This window comes from Mobula birostris, unplaced genomic scaffold (genome assembly GCF_030028105.1).
Source record: "Mobula birostris isolate sMobBir1 unplaced genomic scaffold, sMobBir1.hap1 scaffold_502, whole genome shotgun sequence".
Taxonomy (NCBI): domain Eukaryota; kingdom Metazoa; phylum Chordata; class Chondrichthyes; order Myliobatiformes; family Myliobatidae; genus Mobula; species Mobula birostris.
The window spans coordinates 282501-297500 of record NW_027278162.1 but is presented as its reverse complement, the minus strand read 5'-3'; positions in this window follow the sequence as shown (position 1 = coordinate 297500).

Below are 15000 nucleotides of genomic sequence, written 5' to 3'. Positions count from 1 at the left end.
ATGACAATGCCGAGAAACGTACCGACAATTTGCTGCACCGCCCGCCGGACCGCTCACAAGGCTCTCCTCGTCCCGAGGACACTAGCCTTCTCGCGGAACCGGAGGCTGCACGCGGACCGCTCTGGCGACCGGACGTCTCCGGCCTCTGCTGGAGCGGGGAGGGAACGCGCGGGTGCCGCCCGACCTTCTGGAAATCGCACATCGGCCGGCCGTCAGTCGGTAGCACCGCGCGCGCAGAGCCTCTCCTTCCTCTCGTTGGTGACCGAGGATCAACGCTTCGGTTGAGTCAGGCTGAACCGGGCATCTCCCTGCCACTCTGGCCTATGGAACTCTCCCGACTCTTTCGCCTTGCCCCTACGGCGCGAAAGAGTGCTGCTGCGGCCGGCGCGCCCGTCCCTTGCTCTCTCGGGCCATGTCTGTCGTCGCAGTGCCGCGCCATCCCCTATCGAGCCGCGTCGCTGGGTGAGGTCCGCACCCGCACCCTTCCGCCGAGCTGGCTCTCAGGACGGTCGACGGTCGCCGCTCGCCTCCGTCGGCCCAGGGCCTAACGCCGCGCCGGTGAACGCCTCGCCATCCCACCCCGTCGATCGCGCCGGTGAGGTCCGCACCTTCACCGCCTAGGTATATGCGCGTGGGTGTAGCTGCCTTCTCGGGATGGTCGACGGTCGTTCGACCGGCCCCCGTCATCTATGCGCACAGCAGTCCCGTCCGCCGGCGGGAGACTCCGTCAATCGATCGTGGTGCAAACGTGCGAATGCCCAACGTCAATTCCGCCCAAAGCATGAAGCCCTCGGTCGGCAATCGGGCCGCCCCGCGGCAGACCCACCTGCCCACCTCCGGAGATGGTAACGAGCCGAGCACGGAAGTTCGGCGCACGTGTCGAGACCGTCGCTTCCACTCGGCCTCTCCCAAAGGTAGGACCGACCAAGCCGGATCGATCGGGGAACAGAGGTCTAACGCAGACGACACTCGCGAGGGCACCAGCGGCAGGCTTGTCCCTTCTCCGTCTTGGTACACACAATGCCTCTTTGCTTTTCGGATCGATATAAAGCTTTTGCCACCGTCGGTCTGCCGGCCGCCGCCCGCGGTCCGCGCTCAGACTCTGTCTGTCCGCAGCCCCCGCTGCGTTCTTGGACTTTGTCATTTTTTTCGGAAATAGCGAAAAAAAGCTTTTATCATTGTAAGTCGGAGCTCGCCCGGCCTCCCGCTTACTGAGTCACAATTGAGTAAGGCTCACTTAGAACTCTGCACTGTGTCAACCGTACCACTAGTCACCCTGCTAAGTGTGTCTGGAAAACGTGTTCCCGTAAATCTCCGGGAACCCCGCCAATCCCCCCGTACAGAAATTGCATGTGTCAAGTCGGCGGGATGCCTCCCGGAAGTCCTGCCGGGAAGGTCGCACTCTGGCCCCGCCAGGCGGGGCAAATCCGACCCCCATAGTGACTTCCGGGCCTAACTCGTTAACCAGAGCCGCGACAGACCGTGCAACAATGACATGTGTCAAACCGGCGGCACGACGCCCGGAGCTCATGCCGGTCGCGGGGGACCTCGGGCCCGCCCGACGGGGCAGATCCGACCTTCACAGGCTTCCGACGGCAATTGGTTAACCGGCGTGGCGCCGAGGGCACGCGGCTGGCTCGGCGGGCGGCCCTCCGGTAGTGCCGCCGTCGATCGGCCGCCTCGGTCGGCAGGAGGGCCCCGAAGTCGCCTTCATTCTGACTTCCGAGTCGGGACTTAGATTACTTTCGACTCTTCAGCCAAGGTCTCGGATCGACGGCGGGACCTGCGGTTGTCCCTCCGAAAATGCCGCCGCTCGGCCGGCACGGCCCGCCGAATACGTCCCCTTACTGGCTCCCGCCTCGGGACTTTGTCAGAAATTCATTCGGGCAAGGTTTCCATTCGGCGGCCGGAGCACCGGTAGTCATACGGAAAATGCCGCCCCTCGGCCGGCATGGGCCTGCGAATAGGTCCCGCTGACAGACTTCCGCAATTGGGTATTTGTCCGAAAATCCATACCGGCAATCTTCGGAATCGTGCGGAAAAGCTGCCGCGTGGCCCGGGTTAACCAATTGGGGAGGCCGGTGCCATCTACCGAATACTTCAACAACTCGTGAAAACGGCCTCCCTATATATCTGCAGGAACCCCGCCAATGCCCCCGTACAGAAATTGCATGTGTCAAAGGGGCGGCCGAATCTGACCCCGGCGGCCGAGCCTCTGGAACTCCGGGTCGGCCTCGGCCGGCAAATCCGACCCCCATCCAGACTTCCGGAGCGGACTTGGTTAACGAATTGCCACCGGGCAAATGGTTAACCGACAGATCTTGGAGGCTCGTTACCCAAGCCATCCCCCGCCGGTGCGAAAAGTTAACAATCAGCGGGCGGGCAATTCGTGAACCGACCGGGACCGGGCAATTCGTTAACCATTCGGAACCGGGCAATTCGTTAACCAACCTTGTCCTGGCAATGAGTGCACCAACCCGGCCGGACAATTCGTTAACCAAGCTGGCTCTGGCAATTCGTTAACCAACCTGGCCGGGACAATTCGTTAACCAACCCGGCCGGACAATTCGTTAACCAAGCTGGCTCTGGCAATTCGTTAACCTACCCGGCCATGGCAATTCGTTAACCAACCTGACCCTGACAATTCGGTAACCAACCCTGTCCTGGCAATGAGTGCACCAGCCCGGCCGGACAATTCGGTAACCAACCAGACCCTGGCAATTCGTTAACCAACCAGGACGGGCAATTCGTCAACCAACCCTGTCCTGGCAATGAGTGCACCAACCCGGCCGGACAATTCGGTAACCAACCAGACCCTGGCAATTCGTTAACCAACCAGGACGGGCAATTCGTCAACCAACCCTGTCCTGGCAATGAGTGCACCAACCCGGCCGGACAATTCGGTAACCAACCAGACCCTGGCAATTCGTTAACCAACCTGACCCGGACAATTCGTTAACCAACCAGGACGGGCAATTCGTTAACCAACCAGGCCCGGACAATACTTTAACCACCCTGGTTTTCCAATTCGTGAACCAACTGGGAACGGACAATTCGGTAACCAACCCTGTCCTGGCAATGAGTGCACCAACCCGGCCGGACAATTCGTTAACCACCCTGTCCTTGCCAATTCGTGAACCAACTGGGAACGGACAATTCGTTAACCAACCCGGCCGGACAATTCGTTAACCAAGCTGGCTCTGGCAATTCGTTAACCTACCCGGCCATGGCAATTCGTTAACCAACCTGACCCTGACAATTCGTTAACCAGCCAGGACGGGCAATTCGTTAACCAACCTGGCCCGGACAATTCGTTAACCAGCCAGGACGGGCAATTCGTTAACCAACCTGGCCCGGACAATTCCTTAACCACCCTGGCCTTGCCAATTCGTGAACCAACTGGGAACGGACAATTCATTAAACAACCCTGTCCTGGCAATGAGTGCACCAACCCAGCCGGACAATTCGTTAACCAGTCTGACCCGGACAATTCGCTAACCAACCCTGCTCGGGCAAATCGTTAACCAAGCCCAACCCCGACAATTCGTTCACCAACCTTGCACGGTCAAGTCGTTAACCAAGCCCAAACCCGACAATTCGTTAACCAACCCATACGTGGCAATTCGCTAAACAACCCGGCTCGGGCAAATGGTTAACCAAGCCGGCCGGGCAAATCGGTAACCGGCCCGGCAGTCCCGACAATTCGACAATCAACCAGCTGAGGACAAACCCTTCGCCCTCAATAACAACTAGTTCTTGACCCGCCGTCAAAATGTCCCGGCCGATGTTCATCAGAAACTCCTTGCTGGCCCATGGGCCCCCCCTCCTTACCTTAAGAGAGTCATAGTTACTCCCGCCGTTTACCCGCGCCGCACTGAATTTCGTCAAGTTGGGTCTGGCAACCTGCTAACCCGGCCGGCCGGGCCTGACAACGCTCTAGAAACCCGGAACAGGCAGTTTCGTGAACCAACCGCGCACGCTCCTGACAATGCGTTCACCCACCCTGCTCGGGCAAATCGTTAACCAAGCCCAACCCTGACAATGCGTTAATCAACCCGGCCATGGCAATTCATTAACCAACCCGGCTCGGGCAAATGGTGAACCAAGCCCAACCCTGACAATTCGGTAACCAACCCGGCTCGGGCAAATGGTTAACCAAGCCGGCCGGGCAAATCGTTAACCGGCCCGGCAGTCCCGACAATTCGACAATCAACCCGCTGAGGACAAACCCTTCGCCCTCAATAACAACTAGTTCTTGCCCCGCCGTCAAAATGTCCCGGCCGATGTTCATCAGACACTCCTTGCTGGCCCATGGGCCCCCCTCCATACCTTAAGAGAGTCATAGTTACTCCCGCCGTTTACCCGCGCCGCACTGAATTTCGTCAAGTTGGGTCTGGCAAGCCGCTAACCCGGCCGGCCGGGCCTGACAACGCTCTAGAAACCCGGAACAGGCAGTTTCGTGAACCAACCGCGCACGCTCCTGACAATGCGTTAGCCAACCCTGCTCGGGCAAATCGTTAATCAAGCCCAACCCTGAAACTGCGTTAACCAACCCGGCCATGGCAATTCATTAACCAACCCGGCTCGGACAAATGGTTAACCAAGCCCAACCCTGACAATTCGGTAACCAACCCGGCTCGGGCAAATGGTTAACCAAGCCGGCCGGGCAAATCGCTAACCGGCCCGGCAGTCCCGACAATTCGACAATCAACCAGCTGAGGACAAACCCTTCGCCCTCAATAACAACTAGTTCTTGCCCCGCCGTCAAAATGTCCCGGCCGATGTTCATCAGAAACTCCTTGCTGGCCCATGGGCCCCCCTCCATCCTTAAGAGAGTCATAGTTACTCCGGCCGTTTACCCGCGCCGCACTGAATTTCGTCAAGTTGGGTCTGGCAAGCCGCTAACCCGGCCGGCCGGGCCTGACAACGCTCTAGAAACCCGGAACAGGCAGTTTCGTGAACCAACCGCGCACGCTCCTGACAATGCGTTAGCCAACCCTGCTCGGGCAAATCGTTAATCAAGCCCAACCCTGAAACTGCGTTAACCAACCCGGCCATGGCAATTCATTAACCAACCCGGCCCGGGCAAATGGTTAACCAAGCCCAACCCTGACAATTCGGTAACCAACCCGGCTCGGGCAAATGGTTAACCAAGCCGGCCGGGCAAATCGCTAACCGGCCCGGCAGTCCCGACAATTCGACAATCAACCCGCTGAGGACAAACCCTTCGCCCTCAATAACAACTAGTTCTTGCCCCGCCGTCAAAATGTCCCGGCCGATGTTCATCAGAAACTCCTTGCTGGCCCATGGGCCCCCCTCCATACCTTAAGAGAGTCATAGTTACTCCGGCCGTTTACCCGCGCCGCACTGAATTTCGTCAAGTTGGGTCTGGCAAGCCGCTAACCCGGCCGGCCGGGCCTGACAACGCTCTAGAAACCCGGAACAGGCAGTTTCGTGAACCAACCGCGCACGCTCCTGACAATGCGTTAGCCAACCCTGCTCGGGCAAATCGTTAATCAAGCCCAACCCTGAAACTGCGTTAACCAACCCGGCCATGGCAATTCATTAACCAACCCGGCCCGGGCAAATGGTTAACCAAGCCCAACCCTGACAATTCGGTAACCAACCCGGCTCGGGCAAATGGTTAACCAAGCCGGCCGGGCAAATCGCTAACCGGCCCGGCAGTCCCGACAATTCGACAATCAACCCGCTGAGGACAAACCCTTCGCCCTCAATAACAACTAGTTCTTGCCCCGCCGTCAAAATGTCCCGGCCGATGTTCATCAGAAACTCCTTGCTGGCCCATGGGCCCCCCTCCATACCTTAAGAGAGTCATAGTTACTCCCGCCGTTTACCCGCGCCGCACTGAATTTCGTCAAGTTGGGTCTGGCAAGCCGCTAACCCGGCCGGCCGGGCCTGACAACGCTCTAGAAACCCGGAACAGGCAGTTTCGTGAACCAACCGCGCACGCTCCTGACAATGCGTTAGCCAACCCTGCTCGGGCAAATCGTTAATCAAGCCCAACCCTGAAACTGCGTTAACCAACCCGGCCATGGCAATTCATTAACCAACCCGGCCCGGGCAAATGGTTAACCAAGCCCAACCCTGACAATTCGTTAACCAACCCGGCCCGGGCAAATGGTTAACCAAGCCGGCCGGGCAAATCGGTAACCGGCCCGGCAGCCCCGACTATTCGACAATCAACCAGCTGAGGACAAACCCTTCGCCCTGAATAACAACTAGTTCTTGCCCCGCCGTCAAAATGTCCCGGCCGATGTTCATCAGAAACTCCTTGCTGGCCCATGGGCCCCCCCTCCTTACCTTAAGAGAGTCATAGTTACTCCCGCCGTTTACCCGCGCCGCACTGAATTTCGTCAAGTTGGGTCTGGCAAGCCGCTAACCCGGCCGGCCGGGCCTGACAACGCTCTAGAAACCCGGAACAGGCAGTTTCGTGAACCAACCGCGCACGCTCCTGACAATGCGTTAGCCAACCCTGCTCGGGCAAATCGTTAATCAAGCCCAACCCTGAAACTGCGTTAACCAACCCGGCCATGGCAATTCATTAACCAACCCGGCCCGGGCAAATGGTTAACCAAGCCCAACCCTGACAATTCGTTAACCAACCCGGCTCGGGCAAATGGTTAACCAAGCCGGCCGGGCAAATCGGTAACCGGCCCGGCAGTCCCGACAATTCGACAATCAACCAGCTGAGGACAAACCCTTCGCCCTCAATAACAACTAGTTCTTGACCCGCCGTCAAAATGTCCCGGCCGATGTTCATCAGAAACTCCTTGCTGGCCCATGGGCCCCCCCTCCTTACCTTAAGAGAGTCATAGTTACTCCCGCCGTTTACCCGCGCCGCACTGAATTTCGTCAAGTTGGGTCTGGCAACCTGCTAACCCGGCCGGCCGGGCCTGACAACGCTCTAGAAACCCGGAACAGGCAGTTTCGTGAACCAACCGCGCACGCTCCTGACAATGCGTTCACCCACCCTGCTCGGGCAAATCGTTAACCAAGCCCAACCCTGACAATGCGTTAATCAACCCGGCCATGGCAATTCATTAACCAACCCGGCTCGGGCAAATGGTGAACCAAGCCCAACCCTGACAATTCGGTAACCAACCCGGCTCGGGCAAATGGTTAACCAAGCCGGCCGGGCAAATCGTTAACCGGCCCGGCAGTCCCGACAATTCGACAATCAACCCGCTGAGGACAAACCCTTCGCCCTCAATAACAACTAGTTCTTGCCCCGCCGTCAAAATGTCCCGGCCGATGTTCATCAGAAACTCCTTGCTGGCCCATGGGCCCCCCTCCATACCTTAAGAGAGTCATAGTTACTCCCGCCGTTTACCCGCGCCGCACTGAATTTCGTCAAGTTGGGTCTGGCAAGCCGCTAACCCGGCCGGCCGGGCCTGACAACGCTCTAGAAACCCGGAACAGGCAGTTTCGTGAACCAACCGCGCACGCTCCTGACAATGCGTTAGCCAACCCTGCTCGGGCAAATCGTTAATCAAGCCCAACCCTGAAACTGCGTTAACCAACCCGGCCATGGCAATTCATTAACCAACCCGGCCCGGGCAAATGGTTAACCAAGCCCAACCCTGACAATTCGTTAACCAACCCGGCCCGGGCAAATGGTTAACCAAGCCGGCCGGGCAAATCGGTAACCGGCCCGGCAGCCCCGACTATTCGACAATCAACCAGCTGAGGACAAACCCTTCACCCTCAATAACAACTACGTCTTGCCCCGCCGTCAAAATGTCCCGGCCGATGTTCATCAGAAACTCCTTGCTGGCCCATGGGCCCCCCCTCCTTACCCTTAAGAGAGTCATAGTTACTCCCGCCGTTTACCCGCGCCGCACTGAATTTCGTCAAGTTGGGTCTGGCAAGCCGCTAACCCGGCCGGCCGGGCCTGACAACGCTCTAGAAACCCGGAACAGGCAGTTTCGTGAACCAACCGCGCACGCTCCTGACAATGCGTTAGCCAACCCTGCTCGGGCAAATCGTTAATCAAGCCCAACCCTGAAACTGCGTTAACCAACCCGGCCATGGCAATTCATTAACCAACCCGGCTCGGACAAATGGTTAACCAAGCCCAACCCTGACAATTCGGTAACCAACCCGGCTCGGGCAAATGGTTAACCAAGCCGGCCGGGCAAATCGCTAACCGGCCCGGCAGTCCCGACAATTCGACAATCAACCCGCTGAGGACAAACCCTTCGCCCTCAATAACAACTAGTTCTTGCCCCGCCGTCAAAATGTCCCGGCCGATGTTCATCAGAAACTCCTTGCTGGCCCATGGGCCCCCCCTCCTTACCTTAAGAGAGTCATAGTTACTCCCGCCGTTTACCCGCGCCGCACTGAATTTCGTCAAGTTGGGTCTGGCAAGCCGCTAACCCGGCCGGCCGGGCCTGACAACGCTCTAGAAACCCGGAACAGGCAGTTTCGTGAACCAACCGCGCACGCTCCTGACAATGCGTTAGCCAACCCTGCTCGGGCAAATCGTTAATCAAGCCCAACCCTGAAACTGCGTTAACCAACCCGGCCATGGCAATTCATTAACCAACCCGGCCCGGGCAAATGGTTAACCAAGCCCAACCCTGACAATTCGTTAACCAACCCGGCTCGGGCAAATGGTTAACCAAGCCGGCCGGGCAAATCGGTAACCGGCCCGGCAGTCCCGACAATTCGACAATCAACCAGCTGAGGACAAACCCTTCGCCCTCAATAACAACTAGTTCTTGACCCGCCGTCAAAATGTCCCGGCCGATGTTCATCAGAAACTCCTTGCTGGCCCATGGGCCCCCCCTCCTTACCTTAAGAGAGTCATAGTTACTCCCGCCGTTTACCCGCGCCGCACTGAATTTCGTCAAGTTGGGTCTGGCAACCTGCTAACCCGGCCGGCCGGGCCTGACAACGCTCTAGAAACCCGGAACAGGCAGTTTCGTGAACCAACCGCGCACGCTCCTGACAATGCGTTCACCCACCCTGCTCGGGCAAATCGTTAACCAAGCCCAACCCTGACAATGCGTTAATCAACCCGGCCATGGCAATTCATTAACCAACCCGGCTCGGGCAAATGGTGAACCAAGCCCAACCCTGACAATTCGGTAACCAACCCGGCTCGGGCAAATGGTTAACCAAGCCGGCCGGGCAAATCGTTAACCGGCCCGGCAGTCCCGACAATTCGACAATCAACCCGCTGAGGACAAACCCTTCGCCCTCAATAACAACTAGTTCTTGCCCCGCCGTCAAAATGTCCCGGCCGATGTTCATCAGACACTCCTTGCTGGCCCATGGGCCCCCCTCCATACCTTAAGAGAGTCATAGTTACTCCCGCCGTTTACCCGCGCCGCACTGAATTTCGTCAAGTTGGGTCTGGCAAGCCGCTAACCCGGCCGGCCGGGCCTGACAACGCTCTAGAAACCCGGAACAGGCAGTTTCGTGAACCAACCGCGCACGCTCCTGACAATGCGTTAGCCAACCCTGCTCGGGCAAATCGTTAATCAAGCCCAACCCTGAAACTGCGTTAACCAACCCGGCCATGGCAATTCATTAACCAACCCGGCTCGGACAAATGGTTAACCAAGCCCAACCCTGACAATTCGGTAACCAACCCGGCTCGGGCAAATGGTTAACCAAGCCGGCCGGGCAAATCGCTAACCGGCCCGGCAGTCCCGACAATTCGACAATCAACCAGCTGAGGACAAACCCTTCGCCCTCAATAACAACTAGTTCTTGCCCCGCCGTCAAAATGTCCCGGCCGATGTTCATCAGAAACTCCTTGCTGGCCCATGGGCCCCCCTCCATCCTTAAGAGAGTCATAGTTACTCCGGCCGTTTACCCGCGCCGCACTGAATTTCGTCAAGTTGGGTCTGGCAAGCCGCTAACCCGGCCGGCCGGGCCTGACAACGCTCTAGAAACCCGGAACAGGCAGTTTCGTGAACCAACCGCGCACGCTCCTGACAATGCGTTAGCCAACCCTGCTCGGGCAAATCGTTAATCAAGCCCAACCCTGAAACTGCGTTAACCAACCCGGCCATGGCAATTCATTAACCAACCCGGCCCGGGCAAATGGTTAACCAAGCCCAACCCTGACAATTCGGTAACCAACCCGGCTCGGGCAAATGGTTAACCAAGCCGGCCGGGCAAATCGCTAACCGGCCCGGCAGTCCCGACAATTCGACAATCAACCCGCTGAGGACAAACCCTTCGCCCTCAATAACAACTAGTTCTTGCCCCGCCGTCAAAATGTCCCGGCCGATGTTCATCAGAAACTCCTTGCTGGCCCATGGGCCCCCCTCCATACCTTAAGAGAGTCATAGTTACTCCGGCCGTTTACCCGCGCCGCACTGAATTTCGTCAAGTTGGGTCTGGCAAGCCGCTAACCCGGCCGGCCGGGCCTGACAACGCTCTAGAAACCCGGAACAGGCAGTTTCGTGAACCAACCGCGCACGCTCCTGACAATGCGTTAGCCAACCCTGCTCGGGCAAATCGTTAATCAAGCCCAACCCTGAAACTGCGTTAACCAACCCGGCCATGGCAATTCATTAACCAACCCGGCCCGGGCAAATGGTTAACCAAGCCCAACCCTGACAATTCGGTAACCAACCCGGCTCGGGCAAATGGTTAACCAAGCCGGCCGGGCAAATCGCTAACCGGCCCGGCAGTCCCGACAATTCGACAATCAACCCGCTGAGGACAAACCCTTCGCCCTCAATAACAACTAGTTCTTGCCCCGCCGTCAAAATGTCCCGGCCGATGTTCATCAGAAACTCCTTGCTGGCCCATGGGCCCCCCTCCATACCTTAAGAGAGTCATAGTTACTCCCGCCGTTTACCCGCGCCGCACTGAATTTCGTCAAGTTGGGTCTGGCAAGCCGCTAACCCGGCCGGCCGGGCCTGACAACGCTCTAGAAACCCGGAACAGGCAGTTTCGTGAACCAACCGCGCACGCTCCTGACAATGCGTTAGCCAACCCTGCTCGGGCAAATCGTTAATCAAGCCCAACCCTGAAACTGCGTTAACCAACCCGGCCATGGCAATTCATTAACCAACCCGGCCCGGGCAAATGGTTAACCAAGCCCAACCCTGACAATTCGTTAACCAACCCGGCCCGGGCAAATGGTTAACCAAGCCGGCCGGGCAAATCGGTAACCGGCCCGGCAGCCCCGACTATTCGACAATCAACCAGCTGAGGACAAACCCTTCGCCCTGAATAACAACTAGTTCTTGCCCCGCCGTCAAAATGTCCCGGCCGATGTTCATCAGAAACTCCTTGCTGGCCCATGGGCCCCCCCTCCTTACCTTAAGAGAGTCATAGTTACTCCCGCCGTTTACCCGCGCCGCACTGAATTTCGTCAAGTTGGGTCTGGCAAGCCGCTAACCCGGCCGGCCGGGCCTGACAACGCTCTAGAAACCCGGAACAGGCAGTTTCGTGAACCAACCGCGCACGCTCCTGACAATGCGTTAGCCAACCCTGCTCGGGCAAATCGTTAATCAAGCCCAACCCTGAAACTGCGTTAACCAACCCGGCCATGGCAATTCATTAACCAACCCGGCCCGGGCAAATGGTTAACCAAGCCCAACCCTGACAATTCGTTAACCAACCCGGCTCGGGCAAATGGTTAACCAAGCCGGCCGGGCAAATCGGTAACCGGCCCGGCAGTCCCGACAATTCGACAATCAACCAGCTGAGGACAAACCCTTCGCCCTCAATAACAACTAGTTCTTGACCCGCCGTCAAAATGTCCCGGCCGATGTTCATCAGAAACTCCTTGCTGGCCCATGGGCCCCCCCTCCTTACCTTAAGAGAGTCATAGTTACTCCCGCCGTTTACCCGCGCCGCACTGAATTTCGTCAAGTTGGGTCTGGCAACCTGCTAACCCGGCCGGCCGGGCCTGACAACGCTCTAGAAACCCGGAACAGGCAGTTTCGTGAACCAACCGCGCACGCTCCTGACAATGCGTTCACCCACCCTGCTCGGGCAAATCGTTAACCAAGCCCAACCCTGACAATGCGTTAATCAACCCGGCCATGGCAATTCATTAACCAACCCGGCTCGGGCAAATGGTGAACCAAGCCCAACCCTGACAATTCGGTAACCAACCCGGCTCGGGCAAATGGTTAACCAAGCCGGCCGGGCAAATCGCTAACCGGCCCGGCAGTCCCGACAATTCGACAATCAACCCGCTGAGGACAAACCCTTCGCCCTCAATAACAACTAGTTCTTGCCCCGCCGTCAAAATGTCCCGGCCGATGTTCATCAGAAACTCCTTGCTGGCCCATGGGCCCCCCCTCCTTACCTTAAGAGAGTCATAGTTACTCCCGCCGTTTACCCGCGCCGCACTGAATTTCGTCAAGTTGGGTCTGGCAAGCCGCTAACCCGGCCGGCCGGGCCTGACAACGCTCTAGAAACCCGGAACAGGCAGTTTCGTGAACCAACCGCGCACGCTCCTGACAATGCGTTAGCCAACCCTGCTCGGGCAAATCGTTAATCAAGCCCAACCCTGAAACTGCGTTAACCAACCCGGCCATGGCAATTCATTAACCAACCCGGCCCGGGCAAATGGTTAACCAAGCCCAACCCTGACAATTCGTTAACCAACCCGGCTCGGGCAAATGGTTAACCAAGCCGGCCGGGCAAATCGGTAACCGGCCCGGCAGTCCCGACAATTCGACAATCAACCAGCTGAGGACAAACCCTTCGCCCTCAATAACAACTAGTTCTTGACCCGCCGTCAAAATGTCCCGGCCGATGTTCATCAGAAACTCCTTGCTGGCCCATGGGCCCCCCCTCCTTACCTTAAGAGAGTCATAGTTACTCCCGCCGTTTACCCGCGCCGCACTGAATTTCGTCAAGTTGGGTCTGGCAACCTGCTAACCCGGCCGGCCGGGCCTGACAACGCTCTAGAAACCCGGAACAGGCAGTTTCGTGAACCAACCGCGCACGCTCCTGACAATGCGTTCACCCACCCTGCTCGGGCAAATCGTTAACCAAGCCCAACCCTGACAATGCGTTAATCAACCCGGCCATGGCAATTCATTAACCAACCCGGCTCGGGCAAATGGTGAACCAAGCCCAACCCTGACAATTCGGTAACCAACCCGGCTCGGGCAAATGGTTAACCAAGCCGGCCGGGCAAATCGTTAACCGGCCCGGCAGTCCCGACAATTCGACAATCAACCCGCTGAGGACAAACCCTTCGCCCTCAATAACAACTAGTTCTTGCCCCGCCGTCAAAATGTCCCGGCCGATGTTCATCAGAAACTCCTTGCTGGCCCATGGGCCCCCCTCCATACCTTAAGAGAGTCATAGTTACTCCCGCCGTTTACCCGCGCCGCACTGAATTTCGTCAAGTTGGGTCTGGCAAGCCGCTAACCCGGCCGGCCGGGCCTGACAACGCTCTAGAAACCCGGAACAGGCAGTTTCGTGAACCAACCGCGCACGCTCCTGACAATGCGTTAGCCAACCCTGCTCGGGCAAATCGTTAATCAAGCCCAACCCTGAAACTGCGTTAACCAACCCGGCCATGGCAATTCATTAACCAACCCGGCTCGGACAAATGGTTAACCAAGCCCAACCCTGACAATTCGGTAACCAACCCGGCTCGGGCAAATGGTTAACCAAGCCGGCCGGGCAAATCGCTAACCGGCCCGGCAGTCCCGACAATTCGACAATCAACCAGCTGAGGACAAACCCTTCGCCCTCAATAACAACTAGTTCTTGCCCCGCCGTCAAAATGTCCCGGCCGATGTTCATCAGAAACTCCTTGCTGGCCCATGGGCCCCCCTCCATACCTTAAGAGAGTCATAGTTACTCCCGCCGTTTACCCGCGCCGCACTGAATTTCGTCAAGTTGGGTCTGGCAAGCCGCTAACCCGGCCGGCCGGGCCTGACAACGCTCTAGAAACCCGGAACAGGCAGTTTCGTGAACCAACCGCGCACGCTCCTGACAATGCGTTAGCCAACCCTGCTCGGGCAAATCGTTAATCAAGCCCAACCCTGAAACTGCGTTAACCAACCCGGCCATGGCAATTCATTAACCAACCCGGCCCGGGCAAATGGTTAACCAAGCCCAACCCTGACAATTCGTTAACCAACCCGGCCCGGGCAAATGGTTAACCAAGCCGGCCGGGCAAATCGGTAACCGGCCCGGCAGCCCCGACTATTCGACAATCAACCAGCTGAGGACAAACCCTTCACCCTCAATAACAACTACGTCTTGCCCCGCCGTCAAAATGTCCCGGCCGATGTTCATCAGAAACTCCTTGCTGGCCCATGGGCCCCCCCTCCTTACCTTAAGAGAGTCATAGTTACTCCCGCCGTTTACCCGCGCCGCACTGAATTTCGTCAAGTTGGGTCTGGCAAGCCGATAACCCGGCCGGCCGGGCCTGACAACGCTCTAGAAACCCGGAACAGGCAGTTTCGTGAACCAACCGCGCACGCTCCTGACAATGCGTTAGCCAACCCTGCTCGGGCAAATCGTTAATCAAGCCCAACCCTGAAACTGCGTTAACCAACCCGGCCATGGCAATTCATTAACCAACCCGGCCCGGGCAAATGGTTAACCAAGCCCAACCCTGACAATTCGGTAACCAACCCGGCTCGGGCAAATGGTTAACCAAGCCGGCCGGGCAAATCGCTAACCGGCCCGGCAGTCCCGACAATTCGACAATCAACCCGCTGAGGACAAACCCTTCGCCCTCAATAACAACTAGTTCTTGCCCCGCCGTCAAAATGTCCCGGCCGATGTTCATCAGAAACTCCTTGCTGGCCCATGGGCCCCCCTCCATACCTTAAGAGAGTCATAGTTACTCCCGCCGTTTACCCGCGCCGCACTGAATTTCGTCAAGTTGGGTCTGGCAAGCCGCTAACCCGGCCGGCCGGGCCTGACAACGCTCTAGAAACCCGGAACAGGCAGTTTCGTGAACCAACCGCGCACGCTCCTGACAATGCGTTAGCCAACCCTGCTCGGGCAAATCGTTAATCAAGCCCAACC